This window comes from Saimiri boliviensis, chromosome 1 (genome assembly GCF_048565385.1).
Source record: "Saimiri boliviensis isolate mSaiBol1 chromosome 1, mSaiBol1.pri, whole genome shotgun sequence".
In the NCBI taxonomy this organism is placed as follows: Eukaryota; Metazoa; Chordata; class Mammalia; order Primates; family Cebidae; genus Saimiri; species Saimiri boliviensis.
The window spans coordinates 214,843,968-214,863,376 of NC_133449.1; the positions used below are offsets into that span (position 1 = coordinate 214,843,968).

The following is a 19,409-nucleotide window of genomic DNA, read 5'->3' on the forward strand; positions in this document are numbered from 1 at the left end:
ATTTATAAATGTAAAGTGCCATTATTGAGTAAATATATTCTTACGTGAGTAGGTGTGTCTCTTCTCTCACCAACTAATGAAGCAGCACTCACTATAAGTTAACTTAATTTTATTAATACATGTGTATTAGTCCATTTTCTGTTGCTCGTTACAGAATACCTGAAACAGGACAATTATAAAGAAAAGGAATTTATTTCTCGCAGTTATGGAAACTGAGAAATCCAAAGTCAAGAGGTCACATCTGGTGAGAGCCTTCTTGTAGCCTCTCTACAGAGTCCCGAGGTGATGCAGGTTATCACATGGTGAGGAGGCTGAGCATACTTGTTCAAGTCTCTCTCTTTTTATAAAGCCACCAGTCCCACTCCCATTAATCTATTAACCCTTTAATCTAGTAATCCATAATTCATTTATGGATTACTCCATTCATGAGGGCTCTGCTGTCATGACCCAATCACCTCTTAAAGGCCTCACCTCCCAATACTGCCTCATTCAGGATTAAATTTCAGCATCAGTGTTAGAAGGAACATTCAAACCACAGCAACATGATACACTGGTACAAATGCTAATTCTCTTATTCACCCTTGTGTTTATTTTGTATATATGCTAAGGTTTTTTTAAAGATTAAAAATAATCCTTTATTATGATTGACTGCATCTTAGTCTCATGAACTACAGCGTGACATTTTGAGCACTGTTCTTTCTCATGCATTACTGTCACATATCACCTCCCTCTGTATGCTGAACATTTCCACTTGTAAGGCCTACTCAAAATCATTATGTCTAACACTAATTTGCTATGCCTTCTTACCACTGTTTTCCTCCTAAATTTTAAAAATCTACTCATAAACTACCATTCTGTCATTCAGATTAAACATCAAGAATTTTCTTTGTAATAATTTATCCCTTACTGCATACACTTCCCTATAGCCTCATCTTTATACCCTGGTTTATCCTGGGGCCCTGGTCTACAGAAATCCATATGGGCAAATATAGTAGTCACCCACTCCTCAGCCAAAGGCTGGCATGTGTATGTAATGTATGGTTTCTAAGGCTGCCTTTAGCAAGACTATGAAAGCCTTCCATATCAAATCTGCGTTGTGTGGACAATGTCCACCTCTTTATTTTAGTCATTACTGTCATAATTGGTGTTCTTACACCCTGATTTTTATTGCTCAGGGAGAACCATACTTTGGCTTTACCATTGCTAATTTCTAATAATGTAAACCATAAGCTTTTTGCCTCTTAACATGACTTTATAATTTTCACATGCATTCTATTTAGTTTCTCTGGTGTATTGGGCCTAAAGACCAAGCTTGTTTGTGCCTGAACATGTAACAGCGACCTGGTTTTCTCTCAACTGTAATTGTCTGCCTCACTCAGTGGCCCCAAGCCATCTGTCATATCCTGGAAAGTCATTTCAGAGCTATTGGTTTGTTTTCTTTTTCCTCATGCCACATCCTCTTCCTATTTATCATCTCCTTCATATGTACTAATAAACCATCTTCCTATTTGATCTTCCTCTCTCTGTTCTCTCACCCTATACCAAGCCATCTTAACACCTTGTTTTATAAATATTTGTAAAACACTAGTCATGCACTGCCTTAGTTAAAAACCATTTATGACTCTCCATTATGTATAGGATAAAGTCCAAATATTTTCCTCCTGGAGGAAAAAAAGGCCTTAAAATATCTGGCCATAGCATACCTCTTCAATTTTATCTTTCATTATTTTCACCTATGAATTTTCTGCTCTCATTCTGCAAAACAGTTCTGTTTATGCTCCAGAGATGTTGTTACCACTTTGATTACAAGGGCCCCCAGCCCTTGTAATGGGCCTACCATGGATGGTAGTCCATGAAACTGGAGCAGGTAGCATGAATGGGGTTTAAGAGTGGGATTCCAGTACATAGAAATGTTAAGATGAGAACTATAGCTAGGAACAGTAGCTTATGCTTATAATTCTAGCTATTTGTGAGGCTGAGGCAGAAGGATTGCTTGAGTTTGAGAAGTTCAAGGCTGCAGTGAGTTTATACTCACATCACTGTACTCTAGCCTGGGTGACAAAGCAAGACCTTGTCTCTGAAGAAAAATAATAGTAATTTAAAAAGAGGAAGACCTAATTACATACTGGCTATAATCAAGTTAGTAAGAGATGAGATTGTGGAACAGGAAGGAGCTAAGCAGACTGACTCATTATCTACTTCTCAAGTTAATGTCTGGCTGAGGCTTCTTATGTCCTTTCTTTCCGCTGCCCTCCTTGAGACAGAGTCTCACACTGCAGCCCCGGCTGGAGTGCAATGGCATGATCTTGGCTCACTGCAACCTCTACCTACCAGGTTCACGCAACACCCTGCCTCAGACTCCTGAGTAGCTGGGATTACAGGTGCACACTGCCACACCCGGCTAATTTTTGGTATTTTTGGCAGAGACAGGGTTTCACTGTGTTGGCCAGACTGGTCTCAAACTCCTGATCTCGTGATCCATCCTTGGCCTCCCAAAGTGCTGAGATTATAGGTGTGAGCCACCGCACCCAGCAGTCCTTTCTTTACTAGTTGTGGATCATTCCCCAATTGGCGAGGGCTTGAACCCCATTATAGTGGGGGATTAAATGTTTCCAATTTTGGGGTGTGTGAGGCTATGGATTTTGGAAGATCACTGGCTCCAACCTTTAGGAAATCCTTTACCTTCCTTTTTCTTGGGGCTTGCCTTTCCTATCTCCATTCACCCATAGGGAGCTCCCAGCTGTAGGACTCCTACATCATTTGATACTTGTATCTCTCAGTTGATACACCATTAGCTAATGCCTTGTATTTATGAGAACTAAGCTCTGATTTTTTTTTTTTTTTGTCATGCTCAAATTCTTATCTAAGGGGTCTAGGGAGTCATGCCCTACAAACCATATATTCTCATTAGATGGGTTTTACTTAACTCTGTATATCCTGACTTACTTTCCAGTCTGACTCTGGATAACATTATGAGAAAAGGAAGAAAAGCAAAATATTTTACCCACAACATGTTTCTCTAACATATCTTGAAATGGCCCTGCAAAGCCTTCCTTTGTGGGGGAATATCTGCATCTGTAAAGAATCTCTACTGACATAGGTAGATATTTTTCATCCAGGCCCTCCCAGTCCTGAAGAGATTAACTAAAAGTCTAGCACCTTTAAAAGATCTGAATAGGAAACATTTGTGTCTGTTGTCTCTAACGCCAGCCACTATTGTCTCTAGGCAGCCACTGTAAGACTTCAAAAGAGGTAGAGCATGGTGGCTCATACCTGTAATCCCAGCACTTTTCGAGGTTGGTGAATCACTTGAGAGCAGCCTGGGCAACATGGTGAAACCCTGTTTCTCCTCAAAATACAAAAAATTAGCCAGATATGGTGGCACACGCCTGTAGTCCCAACTACTAGGGAGGCTGAGGCAGGAGAATTGCTTGAACCTGGGAGGTGGAGACTGCAGTGAGCTGAGATCGCACCACTCTACTCCAGCCTGGGTGACAGCGAGACTCCCTCTCAAACAAATAAAAAAGAGACTTCAAAAGAACCTTGGTCTCTCCAATCTTTCGTCTTAACCTGAACATTTCCTTTCTATCAATCCAGGTCGTTAGACAAACTCAACCAGCTGTCACCAGAAAATGTTTGAACTTATCTATAGCCTGGAACAACTCCCCCCACCCCCCACCCCCACTTTGAGTTGTCCCACCTTTCTGAACCAAACCAATGTATTTCTTAAATATATTTGATTGATGTCTCATTTCTCCTTAAAATATATGAAACCAAGCTATACCTTGACTGCCTTAGGATCATGTTCTCAGGACCTCCTGAGAGCTGTGTCATGGGCCATGGTCACTCGTATTTGGCTCAGAATAAATCTCTTCAAATATTTTACAGAGTTTGACTCTTTTCATCAACATTTATTATATTCTTACTTGTTTTTTACTTCTCAGGTGTCAAAAGTGAGACACACTCATTATAATAAGTTCAGACAAAAATAGATGATAAGGAATTAAAATTCCCTTTATGCTGTCCCTTTTTAATTCCACTACCCACAAATAAGCACTGCTAATAGTTCAGTGTGTATTCTTTACTATATTATGGGGCAGTTTGTTTTTTAAAAAATATTATCATGCATTATGCTGTATATATAGTTCTACAATTTGTTTTTTTTGAGATGGAGTCTTGCTCTGTAGCAGTTGCATGATCTCACTCAGGCTCCCAATAGCTGGGACTAAAGACAGACACCACCACACCCAGCTAATATTTATATTTTTAGTAGAGACAGGGCTTTACCATGTTAACCAGGATGGTCTCGAGCTTTTGATCTCATGATCCACCTGCCTCGGCCTCCCTAAGTGCTAAGTTTACAGGTGTGAGCTATCACACCCAGCCTAGTTCTGTAATTTTTTAGATGAAATAATAAAATATTCTGGAAATCTTTCCATGTCATGCCATAGAAAGGTAGATTATAATTTTTAATGAATCACAGATTTTTCGTTTTTGAATGAAGTATTATTTAACAGCTATAGAAAAATAAACCAGAATAGGTATTGATAGACCTGTACTTTGTACTTCTAAATTGTGACATGGTCTCATATGTGAGATGCCAGTGTAATGAATGAAGTTCATACTTCAACATGTGATAAAATTGTCAATAACCCATTTTTCTTTTTTAGATCCTTTCCAGAAGGATTATAAACTAAAACATCTTTTTCAAGAACAGCCTGAAGTGTGCTTATTGGTAAAGTGAATATGCTCAGACATGAGGAGTTAGGTACAGCTAACTCCTTCAGGCTGGGTGATGGTGGTAGCAGCAGTACTTAGTGCTGCCAACCCTGCTGGCCACTTGCTGTACTCGTGCCCTGTGTACAGCAGGGTACAGCAAGTACCATGCTGTGTATTGCACGTTTCCCAGTTTTATTTAGTTTTGCCATAGAGTGAATATAGTACAAAGTTGGCTTTTTGTGAGTTTTTTTTCTTTTTTTTTAAGATATGGAGTCTCACTATGTTGCTCAGGCTGGAATGCAATGGCTTTTCACAAGCATGATACTAGCACCCTACAGACTTGAACTCTTGCTCAAGTCTGCTCACACCTCAGTCTCATAGTAGCTGGAACTACAGGCACATGCCGTTGTTCTTGGCAACTGAAAAGGTTTCATCATATATCATATGGTATAAATCTACAACTACTTATTTATTTTATTACTGGATAATGCATTTTTATTTTGTAATAACCTTTTTTGGCAACAGTGATAACAAAACAAAATATCAGTGTACATTTATCAAATAATACTGAATTACCTTGATTTGCTGGAAATAATTAATATGTAGCTCATATAAAATGCTGTTGACATTTACCATCTACCATGATGACTCTGTAATGGTATCACTGACCACATGAAAACAAGACTTAAACCTGTGAAAAAGACATCAATATTTATTGCATAGTCTTATTTTAAGACCATATCTAGGCCGGGCACGGTGACTAACGCCTGTAATCCAAGTACTTTGGAGGCCAAGGCGGGCAGATCACCTTAGGTCGGGAGTTCAAGACCAGCCTGACCAACATGGTGAAACCCCGTCTTTAAAAAAAAAAAAAGACCATATCTAAAAATACTACCTTTTAATACTTAGCTGCAGAAGGTACATTTGTACACCACTCTGTCAAGCACTACTTTTCATTTAGATCAAGTGACTGTTTTGAATTGGTTTCTTTCATTTTTAGTTTCAAGTTTTCTTGTGCATATATTAAAAGTGAAAATAGCTGTTAATGTATTCACTCCGTTAGAAGAACTGCAATCATGAAATGATGCCAGTTTTACATCAGTATCATTGGATACTTCTAATTGTAGAAAATCAATTAATTCCAATAATAATGGTTCAAGTTCTTATCTAATTCATTAAATCGAAGTAAAGCATTTGAAAGTTCATTCTGTTGAGGTTGAAACACTATTGTAAATTAAGTTACAAACTGCAATATCAATGACAAAATTATTTTATCTTGGTACCATTAAAAATACATTGTTGTGGAACACAGCATGTAAATGCTTTCTTTTAGCAAATTTAGAACCTATGGGGAAAACTATACTTAAAATATGTTGTAATGTACACAATAATTCATAATTACATCCCAAAAATCTGCAATAGTCTACTAATCCAAATGGAAGATATAGTTCTCAAGTACAAATATGAATATACATATATGAGGTAAACAACCTATAAATGTCATGATTAGATTGAAGTTGAATAAAACAAAAATAACTAAGTATGACACTATGCACTTTCTCTTTGAATTTTAGAAATGTCTGAGACTTTGAAGAATTACTTTATAGATCAACTTAAGTGTCCCATCATGGTATTAAACATTTTTGTGAAAATATCCTCTAACTTTTGGCTGCAGTTTCTTCAGAATCCATTAGAAATATTTAATCAAAGCAGTCAGTCAAGAAATGGAGGGCAAAATATTCAGCCTATGTTAAACTTTTAAGGAATTGCAGTTATTGAAAACAAAAATTGCAAATGGGAAAATGTTGAAATGTACCCCCATGAAATCAAAGGGAGAATTGAACAAATTAAATGATAAGCACTCAAATTGCATGCAAGATTTAATTGTGAAATTCCCCAATTATGCTTTGAGATACCCAAGACTTATGGTGAAAATCATTTGATAGAAATGAAATTTTCTATTGGATAATTTTTGTTTGTTTGTTTTTGTTTTTTGAGACAGAGTCTCACTTTGTCACCCAGGCTAGAGTTGCAGTGGTGCAATCTTGGCTCACCAAAACCTTCACCTCCTGTTTTCAAGTGATTCTCCTGCCTCAACCTCCCGAGTAGCTAGGATTACAGGTGCCTGCCACCATGCCTGGCTAGTTGTAATTTTTGGTAGAGACAAGGTTTCACCATGTTGGTCAGGATGATCTTAAACTCCTGACCTCAGGTGATCTACCTGCCTTGGCCTCCCAAAGTGCTGGGATTATAGGCATGAGCCACTGTGCCCAGCCTGAATACATTTACATTCTGAATGATGTTAAACTGAGAAAGGTTATGATTTTGCAGCACTTAAATTTAGCAAACGATTCAGAATAATCATTAACATTTATTTGATGAATTTTGTCTTTTTCAATTTTTGGTCAAAGAAATGCAATCTGCATGGAGGCAAAAAAAATAAAAATAAAAAGTACCTGTGAAAATATTTAAGCTAAAACATTTATGTATTTCATTACTAAAAATTGAAATTGAGAATGTACTTCATCCAGCAAAATTTGCTCTGAACTTAATAAATTTGCCAAGTAGCTTATCACCTGAAAGAGAGTATTTTCTCAATTAAAAATATCGTAATCTATATAGAAGAGTCTATTCCTGGTGTCAGCAATTTAAAATTTGCTAACTATAAAATGCAACTTGTAAAAATATAAAAAGAATACAATCATATTTTTAAAATGCATTTGTCAAGAAATATCCGTGGATGACAGATATATACAAGAAACTCATTAAAGTATGCAACAATATATCAAGAATCATCTATTTATTTTTCAAGCAATATAAAGACTTTTTACTTTTGAAAGCAAAGATATAAATTTATTTTGTTTACTTTATTTTGAAAGAATGTTTTTTTAAAAATTTTTCACTGTAATTAGTTTATAGGTCAATAATTACAATAAAACTACTTGATTTCTTAGTAATATATGTTTCAAAAATTATATCATTTTAATAATTTTTGTTACCTGCTTTATAAGCTCAAAAAAGTCCTGATTTGGATGATAATTTATTTGGGCATTTTAGGTAAATATGCTTCATTCCCTCCTTCTTGTATATCTTGAAATACAAGAAATATATTTTTTAAATCTTTTTTATATATTTTAAAATACATTTTATTTATAAAAAAATATCTTGTGTTGAAATACAAGAAATATATTTAAAAATATATTTTAAATATATTTTATTTATAAACAATTATATTTCTTGAAATACAAGAAATATACTAAAAAACCTTCTTGTGTTTCTTGCTACATATATTTCTTATATTTCAAAGTCATTATTCTAAAGTGAACACACCACCTCAGTGTCAATTGGCAGATTAATGAATAAAGAAAATTTGGAATATATACACAATGGAATACTATTCAGCCTTAAAAAAGGAAATTCCATCATTTGCAACAGTATGGATCAACCTGGAGGACATTACACTAAGTGAAATAAGCGAGGAACAGAAGCTAGATATGGCATGTTCTCACTTATATATAGAATCTAAAAAAATTCAACTCATAGAAACAGACAGTAGAATGATGGTTACAAGAGCCTGGCGATTGGAGAGAATGGAGAGATGTGGGTCAAAGAGTAAAGTTTCATTTAGACAGGAAGAATAAATAATAAGTATTTAAGGTGATGGATATGTTAATTGGCTTGATTCAGACTTTCCACACTGTGTATGTAGGTCATAAAATCACTTTGTAGTGATTTATCAATTTAATTTATCAAATAAAAATAATTTAAAAACTAAAATAAAATGAACATACCATTTCCCCACTACCAATTACTTTCTTCTAATTTTTCTCTTAAGAGTCTAACTTTCTTCCCAGTCATTGAGAGTTAAAATCTTGCAGCCAGGTGTGGTGACTCATGCCTGTAATCCTAGCAGTTTGGGAGGCTGAGGTGGGTGAATCACTTGAGGTCAGGAGTTTGAGACCAGCCTGGAAACCCCATCTCTACTCAAAATACAAAAATTAGCCAGATGTGGTATCCAGTGCCTGTAATCCCAGCTACTCAGGAGGTTGAGGCAAGAGAATTGCTTGTACCTGGGAGGCAGAGGTTGCAATGACCTGAGGTTGTACCACTGCACTCCAGCCTGGGTGACAAAGGGAGGTTCTGTCTCAAAAAAAAAAAAAAAAAAAAAAAAAAAAAAAATTTAAATCTTGCTATAAACACAGATTTTTTCCCTGTTTAACAAAGATCATTCTGGTATCAGTTAGAGAATGAGTTAGAAGATGATGATGCAGAAAACCAGGGGGAGGCCAGACATAGAGGCTCACACCTGTAATCCCAACACTTTGGAATGCAAAAGCAAGATAATTCCTTGGGCCAGGAGTTCGAGACCAGCTTCAGCAACAGTGGGAGACCACATCTCTAGCAAAAAAAAAGGAAAATAAGAAAGAGAGAAAGAGAAATGAAAGAAGGGGAAGAAGGGAAGGGGAGGGGAGGGGAAAGGAAAGGAGGGGAGTGGAAGAGAAAGGAGAGGAAGGGAAGAGAGAGGAGGGAAGGAAGGAGAAAGAAGGAGACATTTAGAAAATTGCTTCAGTAATCCAGATGATGGGATTTGAACCCTACACTGAGATATTAAGTTTAACCTAAACCTGTCTTCTTACATATTTTAAGTTCAGTTTCCTCATAAGTAGTGAACCGTAACCTAACTGGATATGTAATCAGACTATAACCTACTCTTGTATCAAGTAGTCTAGGCCAGGAGCAGTTGCTCATACCTGTAATCTCAGCATTTTGGGAGGCTGAAGCAGGAGGATTGCTTGAGGCCAGAAGTTAGAGACCAGTTTGGACAACATAGGGAGACCTCATCTCTATCACTCTTTCTCTCTCTCTCTCTCTCTCTCTCTCTCTCTCTCTCTCTCACACACACACACACACACACACACACACACATACATACACACATGCACAAATTCAAAAATTAGGCATAGTGGCTCATGTGGTAGTCATAGCTACTTGGGAGACTGAGGTGGCAGAATGGCTTGAGCCTAGGAGGTCAAGGCTGCAGTAGGCTATGATCATGCCACTGCATTCCAGCCTAGGTGACAGAATAAGACCTTGTCTGTGAGGGGAAAAAAAAAACACAAACAAACAAGGGGAATAGAAAGAAAACGAGCTGGTAAAGAAACCTGAGTTGTGGTATCAAAGATAGAGTTGGTAGAAAAACAATGCTCTATCTCAGGCAGTTCTTAATAGCAAAAAAGAAAAAGAAAACAAAGAAAAGCAGTGCTCTGAGAGCCAATGCCTTTGGGGAAGAAAGAAAGCTGGAACTAGTGTCAAGTGTAGCAGGGTGGAGGGAGGACCGACATCAGACAGTTTTGAGATTCTAATAACTTTAGGAGGAATTCTCAGGCCTAGCTTAAAAAGGATGCTTAGGCCAGGAGTTGTGGCTCACACCTGTAATCCTAGCACTTTAGGAGACTGAGGCAGGTAGATCACCTGAGGTCAGGAGTTTAAGATCAGCCTGGCCAACAAAGTGAAACCCTGTCTCCACTAAAAATACAAAAATTAGCTGGGCATGGTGGCAGACACCTATAATCTCAGCTACTCAGGAGGCTGAGGCAGGAGAATTGCTTGAACCTGGGAGGTGGAGGTTGCAGTGAGCCGAGATCGCACCATTGCACTGCAGCCTGGGCAAAAGAGCGAAACTCTGTCTCAAAAAAAAAGAAGAAAAAAAGGCAATTATCACAGAAATTTTTTGCAGTTGGAAAGTTTTAGATTTAATTTTAATAAATTGAACTTCAAAGATGTAATTGTCATTGTTCTAGTTTATGCTGTAACTTTTATTCTAATATTTCTCTACAACTTATTTATTTTTACTGTGAACTTTTTTGAAGTTTTAGATTGTGTGTACAAGGGCATATTGATTTGTATCAAATGGATTTTGATAACTTGTCAAGAACATCAGTTTCATTATAATTGACATATAGAACTTTTCTAGAAATCTGATTGTGAAATTGAGTGAATCCAAAACACCTTTTACAATCTCTTTAGATTTCAGTTTTATAGCCTGTTTCTCAATGGTGTCTATAGGTAAAATTTTAACAGTTTTACATTTTGACTTATTAGCTGTTACTTTTCAGAATTACATCAAGAATATGTTCTAGATATTTATAATTTATTTAGTAGTTAAAGCACTTAATGTAATTAGTTTCTCCCTTGCAGTCTATACCTACATGCTATCTCTTACATGTTCATTTTGATCTCTCAGCTTTGGTATGTGATTCATCTCTTAGTAGATAAATGCTATCTTCTTTCATCTCAATTACAGTCATTGGTCTGATAATCCTGTGAGTCAGTCTACACAAAACAAGGAGCTCATATCAAACTCCTGGCAGGTTTAGTTAAAATTAAAATGCATGCTCAACTGTGGAGATTGTCAAGTGTGGAAATAATATTTGTCCAGCTGGACAGCTTTCTTTTGTAGTTGCTAAATGAAAGTTGAGATTCTGTCTGCTCCTTGAAAGCTTCTGTGTCATGAAGGTAATTTGGACTGTTTGTGGTTTGACAGGGATTATTAAAATCAGATGAAGTGAAGGGAAGCAAGTGTGAGAAAGCAAAATTGACACTGACACTCTCTATTATTTGCAGCTTGGATCATGATGACTATGTTGATATGATAGATTCACTGTTGAGATAAGTAAAGTGGCAAATAAAATAAAAAGAAGTAGAGTGATGGATTTTTAGATTTAACATGAGGAAATCCAAAATTTACTTTCATTGATTGTTTTTTACATAAATTTTCAGGTTATTTCATGTGAATTTGTTTTAACCACCAACAAATTATACTTCTATTGAACTATAGAATTAGAAAATATACTACAAAGGCTATATGACAGACGATTAAATATTAAAGAAGTAGATCACACGATTAAGTCATAGAATTTTAAAACTAGAGAATCCTTAAAAATCATTTTTATCTAACATCCTTTTTTTGTAGCTGGAAACTAAAAAGCGTTTTAAGTTATAACATTTAAATTTTAATTGATAGCTTCCTACCTTTTCATAATTTCTAAAAAAATGACTTAGTTTAAAAGCCATTTAAAAATTATTGAAACCACATTCATAGATAACATTTTTCTGTTTAATACTATTGTAAGTTATGTTATTATATGTACCCTTTAAATAGTATTATCTACATTGGTGAAATAAATGCCTTTCATAAATGTGATTTTCTACTGACAACATTATTAGTGTAGAGGAAGTTATGACTAGAAGGCTATTTCAAGATATCAATCAAGAAGGGCTATAGTAAAAATATATAATTATTTAATTGGAAGAGGAATTAAATATGAAGAACTATGTATAAAAAAAGATGAAGAATCTGGAGGTTTAATATGTATTGTGGAAAATCCTGTGTTTGTTTATTTAAGCAGGGCAGTGAAATTGTAATCCAGGGAATGCACCCAGCTCCCAGAGCTCATAGGTTCTTGGCCTCTCCAAACCCTCTGGTCTCTGGGTGGAGGCATGAAGCTGAGAAATTCCTACATTCGAAACCCCTCCCCTAGTGGACCCAGGAAGAGAAGTTTATTTAACACAGTCCCTCAAAATGATCAGATTGAGTTTATAAAATGAGAAGTCTAGAGTCTATATGCAAGACAGACACCAACCGGGTGTCCTATGATTCAATTCAAATTCTGTCAATTCAAATAGTGTCAGTTCAAATTCTGTCAATTCAAATAGTGTCAATTCAAATTCTGACACCACCAGGACCCCACAACTTAAGAGCTCAGTCCCATAAGACTGCCCTCACTACACACGCCAGCTGCAGGTGAGTTTCCCAGATGACCACACTTCTGCCCCAAAGACTACAAATTTGGGAATTGTCACAGTTTAATAATTCATCAGAATGATGCACAGAACCCAGGGAAGCAGTACACTTATAGTTTTATTAGAAATGATACAATATAGGAATAGCCAAATGGAAGAAATACATAAGACAAAGTAAGGAAGATGAATTATGGCACAGAACTCCCATGTACTCTCTGGGTGTGCTATCCTCTCAAGACATGGATATGTTCACCAATTAGGAAACTTCCTAAATCTCCTTGTTTAAGAATTTTTTATTGAAATCCATTACGTAGACATGATTGATTAAATCGTTGGCCATAGGTGATTGCCTCAATCCTAAGTCCCTTTCCTGCCTCTGGAGGTTAGAGTTAGAGGGAGTGGAGCTGAAAGCTAATGCAGCAGTCAAATGGTTGGTTTCTTTAGACTAGCTCCCATTCTGAAGCTCTTTAGGGATCCTCCAGAGTAACCTCATAAACGTAAAATCAGCTGTGAATTAACAAAAGACATTTCAGTCACTCAGGAAATTCCAGGATTTTTGAAGCTCTGTGCCAGGAAGGGGGAAATGAGTTAAAACCAAATTGTGTGTGTGTGTGTGTGTGTGTGTGTGTGTGTGTGTGTGTGTGTGTGTGTGATAATTATGCCACAAGATGTGAGTCTTGGAAGCCAGATAGGAGGTTTTTCAGCAAGAAATAATGTCCAAATCTGCGACACTGGTAGCAGACAGAGGTAAATGTCATCTTTGAGAGCATTTGGTGACCATTTAAGATCTTGGGGAAAAAAAGTATCAGAGAACTTCGTCACCATTTAAAACAGAGATCAGCAAACATTTTCTATTAGAAAGGCCAGATAGTAAATATTTTAGGATTTGTGGACCGCATATGGCCTCTGTAGCACATTATTTTTTGTTTTTTATTTTTACAACTCGTTAGATAGGTATAAACTATCCTTGCATGACATAGAATAGCAAGCCATGTCATAGTTTGCTGATACCTGATTTAAGATACTAGGGCAAGAAACAGGGAGATTAGGTTATCCTATAATGTAAGAAGAGAAGCCAGTTTAAGGAAAAGACTCAGAATTACATTTTGGACATACTGAGGTCATTGACCATCCGAAGTTTTGCTGAAAATAATTACTGACATGAGGCACATGAGTGAGAGAAAAGACATATGAATTTATTTTTGTGTATATATGGAGACTTCAGAGTGAAAACCCAACTCCTACCCCTCCCAGTAAAAGCTTATATACTATCTTGAGGTTACAGAAAGAATGAGGGCTCAGAGAATGGCTAAGAATGGATTATGATGGCAAATTAAGTTATAGGAGGGAGAGAAGAGGCTTGACTAGCCAAGGTAGTCTTGTTATGTAGATGAAACCTCACAGGTAGCAACCCTCAGAGAAAAAGTGGTAAATGTTTCTTTTCAGATTTTTAGAGGTGTCAGAGTCTCGGTTAATCTTTCCTAGATCCAGACAAGTGAAGGCCTGGCTGCATTAATGTAGATTCTTTATGAATGCATGTTTTCTTCACAAAAGACAGTTTTGCAGGGCCACTTCTATTTCCTAGCCTTCTGACAGCCACCTCAAAATATGAAATATAATTTGTGGTAAAATATTTTGGTCCCCATCATGAGTTTAAAGAACCTTTGAATCAGTGATGTGAAATTGTCTAGTAAGTACTCGGAAATGTGTATTGGGGTTTTGGAGAAAGGACTAGAATTAGAGATATAGACTTTGAATTTTCGTCATAGAGATGATAGTGTCAAACTGAAATAACCAAAAGAATCGGAATCCAGTTTTAAGGAGTTTGTTCATGTGAAAAGCTGGGAGTAGCCATCTAAGAAACACAGACTCCAGGGAAATGGGGTCAGTTAAAGTCTTGTTTATACAGGCAGAAAACAAATTTAGTGAGATTGTACCATTTTCTATTCAAGGCTGGTTTATGAATTACAACAATTTAATTAGTTACAGTTTGTTTTCATTTCCAAACAGCTTGTTTTCATTTTTTGTCCAATTTAAAAGAGAGTATTTAACATTCCATCTTAGACAGTGGGAAAATCATGAAGTCTTTGTATAGAAAATCTAAGAGGGAAGTTAATCTATAGTAAAGATCAACAATTAAGAGAAAAGGGATCTTCCCTGGTGCCCTGTAGTCCTTTACAACATTTTCCAAAACAATATAAATTGTTTTATAGAAAACATAAGATAAAAATACTCTTGTAAAATTACATAAAATGCTGTTGATTTGCTTGAAGAAAGTTCAGTAAAGGTATTTAAAAGAATAGAGGTTTAAGGAAGAAAAAGTAATATCCTTTTTTCCCATCTTAGGTTCATAGCTGAGGATCCGGTAAGTAGAAGACAGATTAACAAGAGAAAAGCATACACATGTATTTGATATAAGTTTTACATGACATGGGAGCATTCAAAAATAAGGACCCAGGGAAACAGAACAACCTGTGTGTTTTTATGGATAGCCATGCAGAAGAATGATGCATGACAAAAGGCTATGATCTAATAATCAATTGGTGGAATTTAGCAAGATCTATTTGTTTTGATTCTTCTCTGTGTGTCTGTGTCTTCAGAGATAAGGACATTGCTTTCTTCCAGGTATAGGGAATGTACCTGTGGAATGAAGGTCTTATGACTTACTTCAGTGGAAGGTGGAGAATTCTTTTATAATCTGCTTCAGATAAGAAGGGCAGGAATAAAGTCAGAGAGACCTTCCTGTTTCTGGTGTTTTATCAAGTGCCAAAGTACTCCATACTTTGGGGTAGCATGTCCTGAACCTCATCACATGTCTAGAGAGAACCCTATGGTGAATACTGGTGTTTAATGGCAGATATGGGAAAGAAGCCTATCAAGATATTTATTAATTTAACACAAAAAACTATTGTTGGTAGTTTAAGGGAAAAAAAGACGTGTTGGCAGTGGAGCATGGAGAGGATTTATTGTGTGTATCTCACATAATCAAAAGAAAACTTTGTAAGTAATCAGAGGAGAGCAAAAACTGCAGTTCCAGTGGCATCAGCCAGAAAAATTCATACGCATGCTTTTAAGAGGCTGAAATTAACTTGATTGGTTTACCACCAGTGATGTCTTATCCCTGGCTCCATTCCAAATTTCAAAACTCATTTAGTATATATCTGATGGTCTAACCCTTAATTCATTATGACTAAGGTTAGGTCCTATCACACAGAAATGGACCCTCATTGTATATCTGTATGTTGTATATCAGATTTAAAAAAAAAATTAGCCTTGCATGGTGGCTCATGCCTGTAAGCCCAGTACCTTAAAGGCTGAGGCAATGTGTATTAATTGAGACCAAGAGTTTGAAACCAGCCTGGACAACATGGCAAAACCCAATCTCTACAAAATTAGCCAGGCATGGTGGCATGTGCCTGTAGACCCAGTTGGCGAGGGGGCTGAGGTAAGAGGATCACTTGGCACAGGAGGTTGAGGCTGCGGTGAACTGTGATTGTGCCACTGCACACTGGCCTGGGCAACAGAGCCAGACCCTATCTTAAAATAAATAAATAATAAAATAATTTTTAAAAGAAATGTGATCTGGCCGGCTACCCAAAATGATGTTTCCTACTGGGAGCCTGGTAAACAAATAAATGGTGTGAGAGACAAGATGGAAAACTAGGAAGGTGTACTATTTAGAAAGATTGTCAAGAGTGGAGACAATTTCAAAGAAGGAGTAGCTGTCAGTACTGAATACTGCAAAGAGATTAAGCTTGGTAGGTACTGAAAAATATTTTGTCAATTTCAGTGTAAGGTTTGAGGCAGAAACTATTACTCTGGGTTGAGGAGTAAATGAGAGAGAACACAGGAAATATAGACTGCTGTTTTGAGAACCTGGGATATGAAAGGAAGTAGGGTAGGCTTTGCTGGTTTCTAAAAAGTAAGAAGCTTGGACATGTTTATAGTCTGCTGAAAGGGATGTTGATACAAGACTGGTGATAATTCATGCAACAAAGCTCTGGGTGACATAAAAGTGTATTTAATGGGTAGATTTTATAATCAAATTAAAGTTAAGCTAAATAATGTCACCAATATTTTAGGAAAACAGTACCACATTAATATGACTAGCTAATTAATAAACTCTTGGAACATAATTTAAGAACTTTAAATCCTTTAGAAGAACTCATTTTGATACAAAGTACATGCTAAGTTCAAATCATTGTTATTTAATTATTAAAAGAGAGTTTCTTTAAAATGTAATTGACATCTAGCCAGGCATGTGGCTCATGCCTGTAATCCCAGCAATTTGGAGGCCAAGGGAGACAGATTGCTTGAGGTTGGGAGTTCCAGACCAACCTGGCCAACATGGTGAAACCCTGTCTCTACGGAAAAAAAAAAAAAAAAAAAAAAAAATTAGTCACGCATGGTGGTACATATGTGTGATCCCAGCTACTTGGGAGGCTGAGACAGGAGAATCATTTGAACCCAGGGGGCACAGGTTGCAGTGAGCAGAGATTGGCCACTGCTCTCCAGCCTAGGCAACAGAGCGAGACTCTGCCTCAAAAAAAAGTAATTGATATCTCATAAACTATATTTGTTATTATTCCCATTTGATACGTAATACGAAACTGCCTTATAAAAAGTGATCCGTAACTTAAATTTTCTACTAATGCAGATGTACTTTTCTTCAAATTAATAAACTTTTACTATACTCGAAAATTTATTAGTCAATATCATTAATCCCATGATCTGTGACTTTAGTTCTAATCTCAAAAGATACAGTAATTTTATGACTTTGAAATCATGTGAATATATAAGTGCCAGTTTTAAAGGAATGCTAAAATTCTAATTCAAATTTATATTATCCTGTTTTCACCTTCCATTAAAGCAAAAGATGGTTAGGATTGCATAAGAAAATTATGAAGAGTTATTAAAATGAAATTATTTTCTATAAAAGTACATTAAAATAAAGAAAGCAATGTCAGAATTGGTGAGTAAATCATATGACAATTAATTCTGTTTGCTTGTCAAGCTACAATAGTGTATTCTGACTGATCCTGTCAATTTCTACTTCATACACACACACATATAAATAATTAGAGGAGTTACAATGGAGTATCTTATATTTTAAATGGAGGAATTTTAATGTATATTAATATGAGTACTTCCCAGATATATATTGATAATTTAATTTACATAGTTATAGTGATCAGAACTTCCACAGTTATTAGCAGAAAGCATAGCAGTCTATATAAGAAAACCTAATATGTAGATGTGAGTTGAGAAAATAAATTGAATGGAATAACAAGTTCTTTGTTTCCTAATATGACTTCAATGTCTAAGGGGTTTAAATGACTATCAACAAATTGAGAGCCACTCAAGTGTTTATATAGTCATTGGTGGAAGGCTAAAATATTAAAACCTCAACTCCCTGTAATGAATGAGAAGAAATAAATTTCAGCAACCCTAAAATATTACAAGTAAGATCTGCCCTTTAAAAAAGTTGATGGTGTTTTTTGTTTTGTTTTGTTTTTGCAATTATGTAGATTTCATAATGAAGAACATTTGAATTTCTTTGATTTTCTTCAACACAGGTATTTTAAATTTTCTGTCTGAAATGTCACATATGGCTGTTTCTCTAGGATTGATCTCTGGTGTCTTATTTAGTTAGTTGGGTGAAGTCATATTTTCCTGGATGGTCTTGATGCTTGTGGATGATGATGATGATGATGATGATGATGATTTGCCTGGGCATGGAAGAGTTAGGTATTTATTGTAGTCTTCACAGTCTGGGCTTGTTTGTGCCTGTCTTTCTTGGGAATGCTTTCTAGGTATTCGAAGGGACTTGGGCCCCATGCCCAATAACACTGTATCTTGCAGTCTTACAGAGGTACTGCCTTGGCAATCTTTGATATGATCCAGAAGAATTCACTAAATTATCCAGCAGAAAGTCCTCGCTTACTTTCTCCCAAACAATCTGAGTTTCTCTCTCTCTCTCTCTGTGCTGAGCCACCTGGACTTGGAGGTGGGGTAATACAAGCACTCCTGTGGCCACCACCACTAGAACTTCCCCGGGTCAGACCTGAAGCCAGCACAGCACTGGGTCTTGCCTAAAGGCTACTGTAACCACTACCTGGTTACCACCTCTGTTCACTCAAGGCCCTAGGAATCTCTATACAGCAGGTGGGGAAGCCAGCCAGGTTTGTGCCATCCCTTCAGTGCAGTAAGTTCCTCCATGCTGTAGGTAGGTAGGTTCAGAGATAACTATCTTAAAGCCAGGATTGGAGTCAAAACCCTTAGAAATCTGTCTGGTGTTCTGTTCTACTTTGGCTAAGCTGGCCCTCAAACTACAGGACAAATTCCTTTCCACTGTTCCTTCCCCTTTCCGTAGGCAGAAGAGCCTCACTCTGTGGCCATCATCTCCACATGCCCAAATGGAGTATTGCCAGGCCACAACCAATGTTACCATAAGGCCCAAGGGCTCTTCAGTCAGTCAGCTTGTTGTGAATGTTGCCAGGCATGAGACTCACTCTTCAGGATAGTGGACTCCCATCTGGCCCAGAGCAGGACCAGAAATGCCATCCAAAAGCCTAGACCTGGACTTGGGGACTTCAAGAGCCCACTTAGTGCTCTACCCCACTGTGACTGAACTGGTATCTAAAGCACAAAACTAAGTCCCCTTTACTTCCCCCCACCCCTCGCCATTTTTCTCAAGCAGAAGGAGTTTTTTACCAAAGTCATCACAGCTGGGAATATGCTAGGTCTCACCTAAAGTCAGCATGTCTAAGATTCTCACCTGAGACCCACAGTATACTACCTAGATACCATTGTTAGTCATCCAGGGACCAAGAGCTCTCTAGTCAGCAGGTGATGAATCCTGCCAGGACTGGGTCCTCATCAAGGCA

The 19,409-nt window shown here is 36.9% G+C and overlaps 1 protein-coding gene across 3 annotated transcripts in view; it reads left to right on the plus strand.

Annotated features, from left to right (window-relative positions):
- Nucleotides 1-19,409, plus strand: part of KIAA0825 (KIAA0825 ortholog) — a 466,326-nt gene that overhangs the window by 36,192 nt on the left and 410,725 nt on the right. The window lies entirely within an intron of this gene.